The 13681-nt window shown below is 37.8% G+C and overlaps 1 protein-coding gene across 5 annotated transcripts in view; it reads right to left on the minus strand.

Moving 5' to 3' along the window:
* The window catches only part of slc6a9 (solute carrier family 6 member 9), an 88698-nt gene extending 75551 nt beyond the window's left edge, over positions 1–13147 (minus strand). Inside the window, exons 1-2 of one of the 5 annotated variants that reach the window (XM_041993022.1) lie at positions 12988–13147; positions 2733–2870 (exon numbers count right to left, since the gene is read on the minus strand). The gene's annotated coding sequence lies outside the window, so the exon portion shown is untranslated. Of the gene's footprint in view, positions 1–2732; positions 4884–6740; positions 7033–12987 lie in introns of those variants that run through there. The other 4 variants (XM_041993024.1, XM_041993023.1, XM_041993025.1 and 1 more) reach the window with 4 other exon arrangements.
* Between the last annotated feature and the right edge of the window lie 534 nt (positions 13148–13681).

The raw sequence follows: 13681 nt of genomic DNA on the forward strand, positions 1-13681 counted from the left end.
GGTGACAGAACTCACCTTAAAAGTCATGGATCTAAATATCTTTAACATGTCTGGCTGAAACAGACATTACCTGCTACAAGAATTACCTCAAAGCTGTCATAAACATGCCACATCAGCCAAACTTTACTTAATATATTTTAGGGTCGGCCTCTTGACTTCAGTACCATTGTAGTAGTTACACATTAGGATAACTGAAGTTTTCTACATTATGGCCCCGTTTTCTGCTGACAAAATGACCTGATGAGTCAAAAAACTGTAAGTCAGACAGCATACAACCAATAGATAATTAATGAGGTTGTTATTGTTAAATCCAGTTACACTATTTTTGGTGCAAATGACCACGGTGAAGCCTTGCAAGAAAGACTCGTATGCAACACCAACCTCCTGTAGTTACACAATCACAGAGCTGTTTTGTATTTCCAAACTGCATCTGCACCGTAACAGTGTGAGAGCTCTTAGTTCCCTTTCTGACATGATGTACAACAGAGCGGACTCAAGACAAAACAACCTCCATTATTGTTAGCCATGTTCACAATGCATCATATTGTTGGGCTTGCAAAGCAGCTGTGTCTCTTATCAATGAGGTCAATATGCGGCAGTATGATTGTGACTCCATGGGCTCTGTTTTGTCATGATAGACCACCTTTTCTCACACTGTGTACATATACGGCTAAATACGACTAAGAAACTGTTACAGCACTCAAAGCAGTTCTAACTATGCTCCGGCCTTTGTTCAGCACTGAGGAGAATAGAGTCAGCAAATGAGGCATTACTTTGGACAGCTGGAAAATTAAAAAAGACTCACAATACGGCGAAGGAAATGGGAATGAGAAAAAATGGGTTTTAATATGAGGTGCACAAATCATATATTTTTTTAATGGTGACATTTAAATGTTATTGACTGCTGTAGTAGATGCATTAGAAGGAGAAACTCATTATCTATATCAGTAAATCTACAAGCTTTAAAACCAACCACACAGCAGCATGGGCTGCCATGACAACGGATTTACAAATCTCAGCCGAAAAGTGCAGAGATGATGAAAATAGAGCAGAAAAACAATCATTCTCTGACGCCAGTCCATTAGCTACAACAAAAACTCACACAAGCACAAAATATGCCCGTGCAGGGGTCATGCTCTGTTATCTTTGAATGGGACAAAGACCTTCACCCAGAGTTAACGACAGAAACGGCAACAAAAACACCACAAATATGCAATAATAAGTTTAGAGTTCACCTGTGTGCAATAATACATGTCAAGTGATTCCATGTAACACACATACATTCAAATGAAGAAGAAAAAAAAAAGAAAAAAATGTATTTACTATGTTTAAATGCTGTCATCAAAGTAGAAATTTAATGCAAGAGAAATCTGTTCACCTTTCTTTTATTCAGATCTCATTATTTAATTCTTATTCAGTTCATTAATTATTATTCAGTAATCACTTTATCAGTCAGAAGTCTGGATCTATAGATCGTTATTAAATAAAAAGAATGATATGAAAAATACTTTATTAATCCCAGAGGGAAACTGCAATGTTTTGTTTGTTTGTTCGTTCATTTATTCATATTTTAGGTATGGTACAGCTGTGGTGTACAACTGGTATTTTTGCCATCTCTCCAATATGTTTAGCACCCATGCAGTTATACTCTTTTCACATCGGTTGCAGGACAGAATCGTTGTGTGTGTTGTTCTGTGCTGAGATTATCAGAGCACACCACACACAGTACGATCAGAACTGTTAAATACCTGTTTTTCTATCTTCACATGTTAGAGTGGTCTGGGTTAGATTTTTTTTAAAAATCGGATTTGTGCTGTTAGACTGTAATAAAAAGACCTGATATGGGTCACATATGAGCAAAAAAGTTGGATTTGAGTCACTTCACTGCAGTGTGAACTGAGCCTAAGTACAAGCGAAGCATGCCATGTTTTAGTCTTTGACTCTAAACTGGACCATATTTCACAAAAACAACATTATGACCACAATCACTTTTGTGAAATTTAAATTAACTCAAGTTTGTGATTTTTATTTATTTATTTTTTTAACAGCTTTAATAATAAATGCAAAATGTAGCTTTTTTTTTTATTCCTCAGTTTACCAACAACTTTCTACAGAGCTCCTGGACCAGGAGCTTCTAGCCGAACATGACAGGCATCTTTTCCCCTTAAATGTATCACGTGTTTACTATGGGCTAGTAAATAATTACAGCAAGTTAATAGACCTGTCACACAAAAAATTTATTGACTTTCACTGTTTATTTTATGACTCTATTATAGTGTAAGCCTAATGATAGTTTCATAACACATATACATTGTGCATATGCTGGATTTATGCTTATTACATTTTTAATTTTTCATGTGAAACTAATGTGTTGTGACAGAACTACACATTAATCTTGTCATTTCTATGTGACTGTGTGCAAATCAGCGCACAAACTACACAAAGTAAAAAGTCTGTTTTGGACTTTTGAGTAGACACTTTAAGTTTTTTTTTTTTTTCCGCTTTACTGAACTCATCATGACTTAGCTCCATTGTTGAGTTTAGGTAAGATATCAGTGACTTTACCGTAATAGTGAAATAAATATACCCAAAGTATAAAATCAGTTACAACTGCAGGGTTTAAATATGGACAGCAGACTGTTCTAGCCTGTGTTTAAATCAACCAAAAAAAAAGAAAAAAAAAAAACAGGTGCTCAAGTGTTAAAAGACCCTTGATGACCATCTTACAGTACCTGAATTCAGCCAACAAGGTTTTACTTTTTTTCTTTCTTGTATCAAAAGAACCTGCCTCCTGACATGTCCAAAGTCGTCGTGCAGGTTGGGTTGCCAGAACTGCTGTTTTTCCACCTAGATGAGCAGCTTCTGATAGCCTGAAAGATAAGTGCACTGAGTGAGACACGGAGGCACTTCTCATAGACTGAAGCTTCCAGATTCAATGTACTAACCTGCCATACTGTTATTTGGTGCCCTCTAGTGGTCGCAGCAGAAACCACTCAATTTCTTTTCTTACATCTTCTCTACACAATGACTAGCAAGCTGCCATGCATAACTCTGCAACATCGCTGCATATTTTTTCTCTTTATTCTTTTGTTTTTCTTCAGCTCTGTTCATGCTCCTCCCCTCCTCTTTGCCTCTAATGCTCTAATGCCACAGTATTTGGGCATTCCAGACGTCCAGACATGTCTGGACTAATGCTTCACAAAAAAAACACTGAAATATCTGCGAGCCAGGCTGTGAAAACTGTCTGATACGAGTCATGGGAAAATTCTACCAACATATTTTTCTTTTTATTCTTTAATAAATATGCTGCAAGTTACTCGACAAAGTTTTATGGCAAAAAAAAGTTTCTAGACACTTAAATCCTTTTTAATAACCCTGGCTTCTAGACCTGGTCTGCAGTCTTCTTAGGATTACTGTTTATGTTAAACACTTATGAGATATAATTTTTACATAAATAAGTCAAGGGAAGTGGGTGCACATTTTGCTCTATGTAATGTCTATCCCCTCCCAGACAATTAGCCTTGGCCATGATCTTTTACTGTGTTTCTGCTGAAAATCAAACCAACCAAAATGGATTTTAACAAGTTATGATAGCAACAATATTAAATAGTATTAGTCATAATGTAAGTAAACAACCAAAATACAAAACCAGCTGACACAGATCAACATTAGTCAGAGTTTTACTGCTACTTGCTAATTCATTATTTGAATTTTTTTAATTGAATTTCCCTTTGGGATTAATAAAGTATTTTTCATTTCATCATTTCATTTCATTATAGAAAGTTTACAGTTAGTGCTGAGCAAACTGGAGCTTTTTCAGAACTTTTCTGGCTTTTTGTTACTGAAATGATGGTAAAGGAAACTAAACAGCCAAAACAGCTTGCTCAGTAATGCTAAAATGTTTATTCGGTGAAGGGCACTAAAGTTCCTGCTAAGGGGATAGTTTCTTATAATCCTTTATGTGTTTGTCACTACAAGTTGTAGCCAACATGATTTGGTGTGAGACGTTGGTTTTACAGATTTGTCTTTTTTTTTTTTTTTTTTTTTTTCAAAAAGTTGTAAAACGTTTACATTTCTTACACTTTTAATGTGCAACATGTTGACATTCATTCACTAGCATCATATTAGTATCACATTAGCATTCAGTCTTGTGCAAAAGACTTGCAGTACTACTTTTTTTCAGGAATTGTCATGACAAGAGGAAATGTAAGTGCATTGTTTACCTGAAAAACACAGAAATACATATACATACAGCCTACATGGCAAAAACAGTTCATCCTAGAGTTTGTAAAAGCATGCTATTAGCTATTAGCATTGTCCAGGATTCACTATGTTGCTGCAAAAATACAACTCTACGTCTGTCAAACTGTTGTCTTTGGCCAATGATGCAACAAGCTTCCAGCAAATATGCAGCTTAAAATAGGTTTTGCGCAGAGTTGCCTGCTTTTTGTAAATGCAACACTGGTTTTTTGCCTTGAGTTAGATAACTTTATAAGCCTGAATGATGCATAGCTCAGCACTGAATGTTTACAAAGACACAAAAACACATTCCTCTGAAAAAACTGAGAATAAAAACTTCCAAAGACCTTCAGGAAGTCCAGAGGACTATTACTCAAGATCATAAGACAGTTTGGCTCCTTGGAAGCAATATATAAAGAAACCAAGGGCGGTTCAAGACTTTTCATCAGTACTGTTGATTCCATTTTAATACTTTTTAATGCTTGAGTGACTCATCAGACCTGAACCTTTGTGTGGTTGTAAGAGTCCCTGGCTTGCTACTTTTATGCATAACTGTGCACCCCACAGGGCTCAGCAACACGACAGCAAATGAAAAACTTCAGGGCCAGATGAAAGAAAGGTGCTCCTGTAATGTATGAAGGTAAGGATCCGGTGGGAGGAGGGTAAAAAGTCAGAGTGATTGGGGGCTGGGGTTGCTGCCATTCATGCATGCTCAGTCTCAGTTTACATACCTCACTTTTACCACGAGTCCAACCAGTTAGGCAGCATTAAAGCAACATCTGGTAAACACACAGAGAACACTTTCCTACTAGGCTGATAGGGAGTTTTGGTGTAAATAAACATAATGGATAATCCTGTAGATGATCGGTTCTTTATTTGATCTTCATGTGATGTTCATGATGTCAGTTGATTTATTTAAAGGAAAAACCTAAAATGAATCTTAAAGTGAAAGAAAACAGAAAAGGGGAAATGGTTGCCTGACTAATGAACTGGAGTTTTTACAGGTTTATGTGAAAAAATCCCCAAAGCAGCAACAGAATCCTGCTTCATATGTCCTCACAAAGGCCCGAAAAAAGGGAACATATCACTTCTGTTCTTAGATAATTACCCTTGCTTCCCGTGCATCAACAAATTTCTTTTACAATGTTGCTGCTGGTGTACAAGGCACTGAATGGTTTTGGTCTAAAATATATATCTGATATGCTGACGCCACTAAGACTTCTAAGATCATCTGGGTCAAGTTTGCCTCCCATCCTGACAGCTAAAACTAAACAAGAAGAATCAGTGTTTTGGTCCCAATATCTGGGACAAGCTACCAGAAAAACCTGAAATCTGCTCCAAACCTTTGTTCTAATAAATCGGATCTAAAAAGTCTTTTATTTGCCAACGCTTTTAATTATAAGAGTTTTCCCTTTTCTTTTTCTTTCTAAATATTTTTCACATATGTACTTTGACAGCCATTTTAATGATGATCATAATGATGATGTATTTCCCACTGTCTATTTAAATCTTAGGAAACCCACTGTGTGTTTTCTGTTGTCCATTTCTATTTCATCTTGTTCTGTTTAATTTCTTTTAACTTGTTTAAGCTTCTATTTTTAATACACACTGCAAACTTTATTTTTCATCTTGCTTATAATGTGCTATGTGAAGCCCTTTGTTTTCATTTAGATTGTCTCCTTGGCATCTATTTCTGTTCTGGTCTATGTGTTTTTGCAACTTTTTGGAACAAACGGGAAGATGTCATTTGACCCTCCCGTTCACACATCTGGGACCCACAGCCTTTAACTTTGTGACCTTAAATATTTTCACTTAAGTATGGGGAAACTAATTAATTGCTTAATTGTGGTGGTAATTCAAATATTTTAACTTAAAAGGAACTCTGACTAGGAGGAACAATAGACCTTGTTTGATACACATTCGCTTCAGCTGTAGAAATGGCATATCAAAAGTACTCTAATGAAAGTTCTAAACAATGAATTTCATACTCATGAATTTCACGCTGTTGTTTATGTTGCATATGTTCTGGGTAATAAAATATGAGGTTTGCTGCGCTCTCTGTGCTATAGAGCAGTATATTGTATCAATGTTTTCTGTTCATTCTTTTCAATGTGGAACTGAGAGAAAAATGAAGAAAATATAAAAGACGTGGACAATCAGATGGATGAAGATGACAAAGTCAACCAAAATATCTGTCATTTGTTTAGCAGCTGCTTGCTAGTACACACTCAGAGACACCGTTTGTTGCAAAGAGCTTCCTGTCGGCAGCAGTTCAAGGCAAGCTCCAGCATCAAATGTTTTCTAATAAAGAATAGAATTAGAATAGAGCCTTAAGCACTGTATAACAATATAATCATGAGCATGGTTAATCACACAAACAAGCTGATAATGTTTAACAATGTCATCAGATGTTTTCATGTGCATAATGGCACATGAAAACATTGTGAGAGTTTACCTCAGACTGACAAACAGACTTCTCTCTTATTTTTCCAACTGCTTACCTGCATAAATATGATCTGTAGTTATCGGGTAACAGACATCTGTTTGAGTTGCTGCATTGGTCGTAGTTGAAGAAAACTGCAAACTTCCAGATAGCAGGACTACATGAATCAGTGGATTTTCAGGTTCCTCCTTGTCTAAGGTCAGTCCGATAATCTAGGGTCAGTCTGATGGTTCAGAGGCTGTGCCAAGAGGAGTGGCCTGTTGGTTTTAACTTATATTTACAACTTTTTTTCAGACCCTTTACTTCCTTTAGCATCTGTGGTCAACAAACTGACTCAAAGGAGGAGAGAAGTGTTGAGAACATAAATGCGGGTCCTTAAGAAGTTGTGTCCGTCACAGGCTTTCTCCCATTCGGCTCTCCTCTTCTGATCACTCAGAAAGCAGTGAAGACTTATGCTGCTGTTTTTTGTTTCCCTTTGACAGGAAACTAAAATCAAAAGTTTCTCAGTGTAGCATCCTTTCAGTAGATCTACGGTTTTCAGATGAAAAGAAAATCTAGCCACAAATGCATCTCATTTGCCTTCACTTCCTGATCTTGTACAGAGAACAACCCTGATGTATCATCCTCCCAGAATGCAATGCACAAGTTAAATAATACCAACCTTCATTGGTCAAAAACATAGTAAACGCATAAGAATTTTAAAGTACTAAGTTTCCCTGTGTCAGTAACAATGAATTTTAGTAGAACAAGGCAATGTGCAAACAGTCGCGGTTCCTTTTCAGCATAGTGAAACTAAGGAATTGCTTGTGTGGTGGTTATTTATTGTAAGTGGTGATGTGCATAAATGAAATCACTTACAAAACCAGTACTCACCATGAAAATGTTGTTTCAATATAAGTTTAAAAGAAGGAACCCTGTTTCTGTTCACCCTTAAGATGAGGAACAGAAACAGAAAATGTGAAGATAAAACAGTAGGGGATATCTGTGGTTAAGGTGTGATGACCACACAGTGAAATTTTTACTGAGATCATGTTTTGTTTTCATCTAACTTCTCTTGTTGTCATTCTCCTATTCTTGATGTTTCTTTTGCACTTTGCTGTAATGCTTTAATGTTTTATGTAAAGCACGTTGAGTTGTCTTGTACATGAAATACAGATAAACTAACCTTGTCTTACCACTGAGAAACTGGACCCATTTAGTTCTTTTTGGGTGGTTTTCCTTAAAACCTGGGAAACAGTCACACTGGTAAACAACAATATCATCAAGAACTGTGGGTTTGTGTTGTTTTTTGTTGCTGTCTATTTAGTTTTCTGGTCTTTTGTCATTTTTGAGTTTTGTCTTGTTTCCTGTTTTATTTTGTAGAGTTGTGTATTCTGGCTGCTTTACTTCCTGTTCCCTGCTGCCCGTCATTGTCACACCTGCTTCTCGCTTTGTAATTTGTCCCTCTGTAAATATGGTCCAGGTTTTCCTTTAACTGTTGCCAGTTCATTGTGCGTGTTAGTCAGTTAGTCCCATCTCTTCCATAGTCCTCATGTGTGTATTAGTTGTGTCGTCTAGTCTTCAGTTGTGTCTTTTGTCTAAGTAAACCTCCGTACCACCACCATCTGCGTTCAGTGTTTCAGTCCTGCATTTGGGTCCCACTTCCTCGTCTCCAGCTTCCACGTTCCCAGACATATTCCATTATTATCCATTTTATTAAATTAATAACTGTTTCAGCTTTTTTAACTGCATAAAACTCCTGTACCCTATGGGACCCTTCAAAATGTTTGACTAAATAAAATTGAAACTCTTACAGCTTCCAAAGGAATTAAGAGGCTACGTATAGCAGCCAGGTACAACCATTTAAAGGCACAAGATTTATTGATAATCACCAATGTGAGCATCTCTATAAAAGCAGCTGGTTAGGCTTTTTGTTGGTCTGGAACATTCAGGTGTGTCTTAGTACAATGCCAAAAAGGAATAACAGCAATAATCTTAGAAAAGCAACTGTTGCTGCCTGTCGATCTGGCCACTTCTAATGCTTTAGGTTTGCAAATTTGTATTTGAACAAACAAAAACACTTCTGGAGCCATGTTTGGACAGAGAAGACCAAAGCTGAGCTGTTTGTCCATAGCACACAGTTCCACGTTTGGCAAAAACCCAAACACAACATACCCGTTTAAACACCTCATACCAGCTGTCAAGCAAGTTGGTGGAGGGGTGATGATTTGAGCTTTAGTTGCAGCTACACGATCTGGATGCCTTGGAATTATTAATGCCTTATTTATGTTCCAAGATAAATACACACACTGACAGAGCCTTTTGTGTATCTGCCACGTCCTATATGTCTGTACCTCTTTCATAGAGTTTTCCTTTCAGAGAGCTTGTGGATGCATCCCCAAACGTAGCAAACAATGAAGTAACCAGATGAAGAAGAAACCACAGGGGCGGTGTTCCCCAGTTTTACCTCACGTGCAACCGGTTAAAGGAACAAAGAAGAAAGAAAAAGCCGCAATGACAGCACAGATCACCAACATTTAAAGCGCCTCTTCTCTTTAAGTCTCTTTGTGAGAATGTGCATTGTCATAATCTCGTCCACCATCGCCATGTTGGCTACTGAATGAAACTGACATTGGAACTCAGAAGTTAACTCTGCCCTATACCAGAAGTGTTCCCTAAAAACCAGGCCAACATCTAAAGCTTAGCAGAAATACAAAAGGGCAATGATCGCAAACACAGCAGCAAATCTACAGCACAATGGCTGAAAAACAAATATTAAGGTCTTGCAATCACCCATTTAGACCAAAGTCTACACCTTGACTTGACTGAAATGCTGTGACAGAATACTGAGAGAGTAATACCGTTTTTTCTGGGGAACAGTAATTCCAATAAAATGTATTTACAATAAATCTAAATATCACGGATAGAAGATAAAATTAAATATTTAAATTTTAGTGCAGTCTTCCCATGAATGGACATCCCAGTAACTTTAGATGTATTATGCAATGCTTGTAGAAACTGCGAAAACCCCAAAGATGCTACATTTCAGACTCTCCAAGCCTTGGTTAGCATGTTTAATGTTACGATTAGGAAAAGACTGAATGGCTTGATTTCAAGACATCTGGAACAATTTTCTTTGGAGCGATGAGACCAAAGTGGAGATTAGAGTTGGGCCAATATCCATAGTAGCATCGGAAATACTTCCCTATCGTGGCGGTTGTTTAGAGTTGGTGGGCAGAGAAGCAGCTGCACGCGAGTCACAGGTGTGCTAACATTTAGCATTAGCGGTATGTTAGTAACTTGGTATCATTCCTCATTAGAAAGTCATAGTAGCAAAACAGCAACATGCCAAATATGCAGGACTTACGTTTCCAGAGGCAACATGAATGCTGCCAAATTTAACACCAGCGACTTTATAAAGCATCTGGGTTGTCATCACTTGAAAGAGCACGAGTTTATTACCTTAAAGGAAAAGTGCAGTGTTTGCAACAATAACAAACACTGGCAAATGCTTTTAAAAATCATGAGGAATTTGCAGAAGAAAGCCAGAGCCATCGCAATAACAGACAATGTTTTAGAATTTATTGTCCTGGATTAACAAACCCTGTTCTTTGTGGAAAACGTACATCCAATTTCAAGATAGTTTTTGAATAGAAATTCTTTTATCCGAGTTTATTTACTCAATAATTACAAAAATTCTGAGGGAATCCTGGTTTCCTTCAGCAGTCATAAAAAGAGCAGTCATAAAACATGAATTATATAGATAAATATTAAGGCTGTCAAAAGAAATGCGTTAACAGTGCTTACTAATTTATGTAACTAACTGCGTTAATTTTTTAAACGGAATTAACGCTCCCTCATCCCCCACACTTTTCCCGGTGAGATGGTTCAAGACTCGCACTCCTTCATTTAAAGAAAAAAAACTTTTCCAGCAGTTCTGTACTTTTATGCCTTCTCCTCCTCTGCTTCTATTTCTCCTCTCTCCTGTTGTTCCGTGACCAGCTGTCCGTGATCAGCTTTTCTGTTGCTAGCGGAAACTAGCGGTTCGTGGTTCATATTTAACCCAAAGTATTATCACTGGACACGCTATTAATGGCAAAAAACGATCAGTCTCATGTCGAATAAGGTCCATGTCACTATCACATGAAGCTGAAGAATGAAATAGAATTTATAGTCTTAATAAAATAACAGTTGTCGGATTGGTTCTCTGTGTCGGCAGATACCTCAATCTCAATCGGAATCGGTATTACACAGAAAAAAATGACATCGGAACATCTCTAACCATAACAATTTCATTAAAAAATTTGAATAAAAAAACTTCCAATCCTTCTGTTAGTAACTATTTCCAGCTAAACATAGACCTAAATAATTTTATTATGCTTTTTTTAACCTTCTTAACAGCATTCCAACTTCTTCTAATACCATACAATAACACTGTTATAATCTGGGACTTCAGGATGTTGCGATTGCAAATATTAATGCAAATTAGGAGGCAAGAGGAAAGGAGGGTGGGAATCGAACCGCCAACCTTTCAGTCACTGGACGGCCAGCTCTACCGCCTGAGCCACTGCCGTCCCGGTTCAGCTAATTCTTGTAAATTTTGCATATCCTTCTAATTTTGTCCAGTCACCACAACTTTAATGCAACTTTGACAAATCCCAGCGCTTCTGTGTGTGTTACCTGATACACGTCATTAACTTCTGTATTTCTGATTTTGAACATGCAAACAGGTGTGAGGAAAATGTAACCAAACTAATATTGAACAGAAAAGAATTAATTACACTTTTTATGTTTGGTTGATTATTTCTCCCTTCAGTAACACCAACTGGTGTTGTCTTATATATCGTTGGAAAGCCTGATCAGCCATCTTTACAACAAGGCACATTTTTTAAGAACTGAGCTTCTGTGAAATGACCCCCAAATATGACTTAAAATCCCCTGCAATCTTCTCCTGCTGGTATTCAGTCTTGTTCTGAGTTTGTTGGTGAACTTCAGTAGCGTGTGGAAGATCTATTCACAGCCAAAACAACCAGCATCTACTTGTCAAGCTGATCCAACTTGTGTTCCATTGGGTTGAGGTCTGGAATCATAGCAAGTCATCCCATCGTCTCCACTCCCAAATTCTGGAGGTAGACTGTGATGATTCTGGCTCTGTGAGGGAAAGTGATGTCATCCTGAAGGATGGAGTTAGGGCCCAGATTCTAGGGATAGGGGATCAGAACTCATACTGATATGTCCATCACTCAGATACCAGTCATACTAATAAGTATGACTATACTTATTAGTATGACTGCACTCATACACACACCTCAAACTTTTATTGTTATATTTTATCTCTTTTATTTCTTCTTTATACCTGTGCTTCTCTGAAATCTTACATTTTATTGGAAACACTGATGTTAATGTAAGCTTTTTAATGGTTCTAGTATTTTTAATTTAATGCCGTTTTGTCCATTTTTTTTTATTGTGTGTGTCTAACCAGGGACAGTGGTTGCAAACTAGCCTTGGCTAGAAATCTGTGTGCAAGGTATCTACTTTATATGATTTCATGAAGAAATGTTTTATGCATTTGTCCCTGTTAAATAAACATGTAAATAAATAAACAGGACAATATTGCAGGGGATTGTAGTACCTTTATGGGGGTTATTACCCCACATTTAGCTGTGTTGCTCATTCTACAAATACATGATATTTACAAGTTATACCTCGTTTTAAAGGTGACTAATCAGGCTTTCGAACAACACATAAAACACCAATTTGTATTAGTAAAGGGGAAAAAATAATCAACCAAACACAAGTTCCCTTATTTCTGTACTAAATTTATATAGAAGTCTACATCGCAGAACCCTGCAGTTATAATGGTAGAGTAATCCAATAAAAAAATATGTATGCAAACGATATGAAAGTGTGTTAGACAGGGCAGGAAATGCTGAAAGAAAAATACTCCACCATGCTCCTCCCTTCATCACTCCCCCTCCTCACCACTGCTTCTACTACTACGTGAGTCATAACGGGGAGCCCACAATCAATGCCACGTGTTCTTCACGGCTGCCATCAATAAATAACTTTTTTTTTTTTAAATCCACAACCCAATGCAAGCAACCTGCTGAAACCTTTGTTTTTAATAAAAATACCTGCCAATGTGGTCGCGTGCTTTTTTTAACCTCCACGGGCTGCTCCTTTAAGAGGATTATCCCACGTTATGGTTCACGTTATGGCTGGTAACCATCCGCTCATTAACTACTGAGCAGAAAGGCAAGAGAAAAAGGTGGAATTAAAACAGAACACAGCAGCTTCTGTCCCTCATTAAAGAAAAGTTGTCTTACCTTAGAACGAGCCCTTGTCTTCTTCCCTTGAAGCTGTTCAAGTATAAGTTATTATAATAATTTTCTGTCAATATTGGCTTATTGGGAGTTGCATCACCTTGGTCTTCGGTCCCGCCTCGGTCACTGCCGGGGCAACAACTCCTCCTCAATCCCCGCCTTTTTTTTTTTTTTTTTTTTTTTTTTTTTAAGCCCCTCAACTCATAAAACAGGCGGGGGTCAGCAGCGTGTGAGGGCTCTGTGTCTAAAGACGCGCATACAACCTGTTATAGTTCGGCGCGAGCTGCTGCATCATCGCCTGGTCTCTGTTACCACTGCATGGGTTTCAGTCGCTAAAACGGGTTAATTTTAGCTTCTATGTGCAAAGTGTGAATGAAAGCCTTGACATGTTCGCAAACTTTAGCGCTTAAAAGCTCCAAAAAGGGGTTTGCTATGAGGGAAGCTGCGCTACATGACAGTGGTGAAGCTACACGTGTTCGGTGTGTGGGAGGTGAGAGCATGTGCTGTTCGGTCTTTTGTTATGAGAGCGTGCCGCAACCATCCCTTTCATAGACCCCCGTGATTTTGGCTCTTTGTGTGCGCAGTTGCTTTGCAGCAAAATGTGATCGTGTCCATCATGTGGTGTGTTTGGACGATAATGCAAATTAAATTCCTCTTTAACAGTCCGGTGATGGCAGAGGTAACGAGCCAATGCAAC

This window comes from Melanotaenia boesemani, chromosome 8, assembly GCF_017639745.1.
Source record: "Melanotaenia boesemani isolate fMelBoe1 chromosome 8, fMelBoe1.pri, whole genome shotgun sequence".
In the NCBI taxonomy this organism is placed as follows: domain Eukaryota; kingdom Metazoa; phylum Chordata; class Actinopteri; order Atheriniformes; family Melanotaeniidae; genus Melanotaenia; species Melanotaenia boesemani.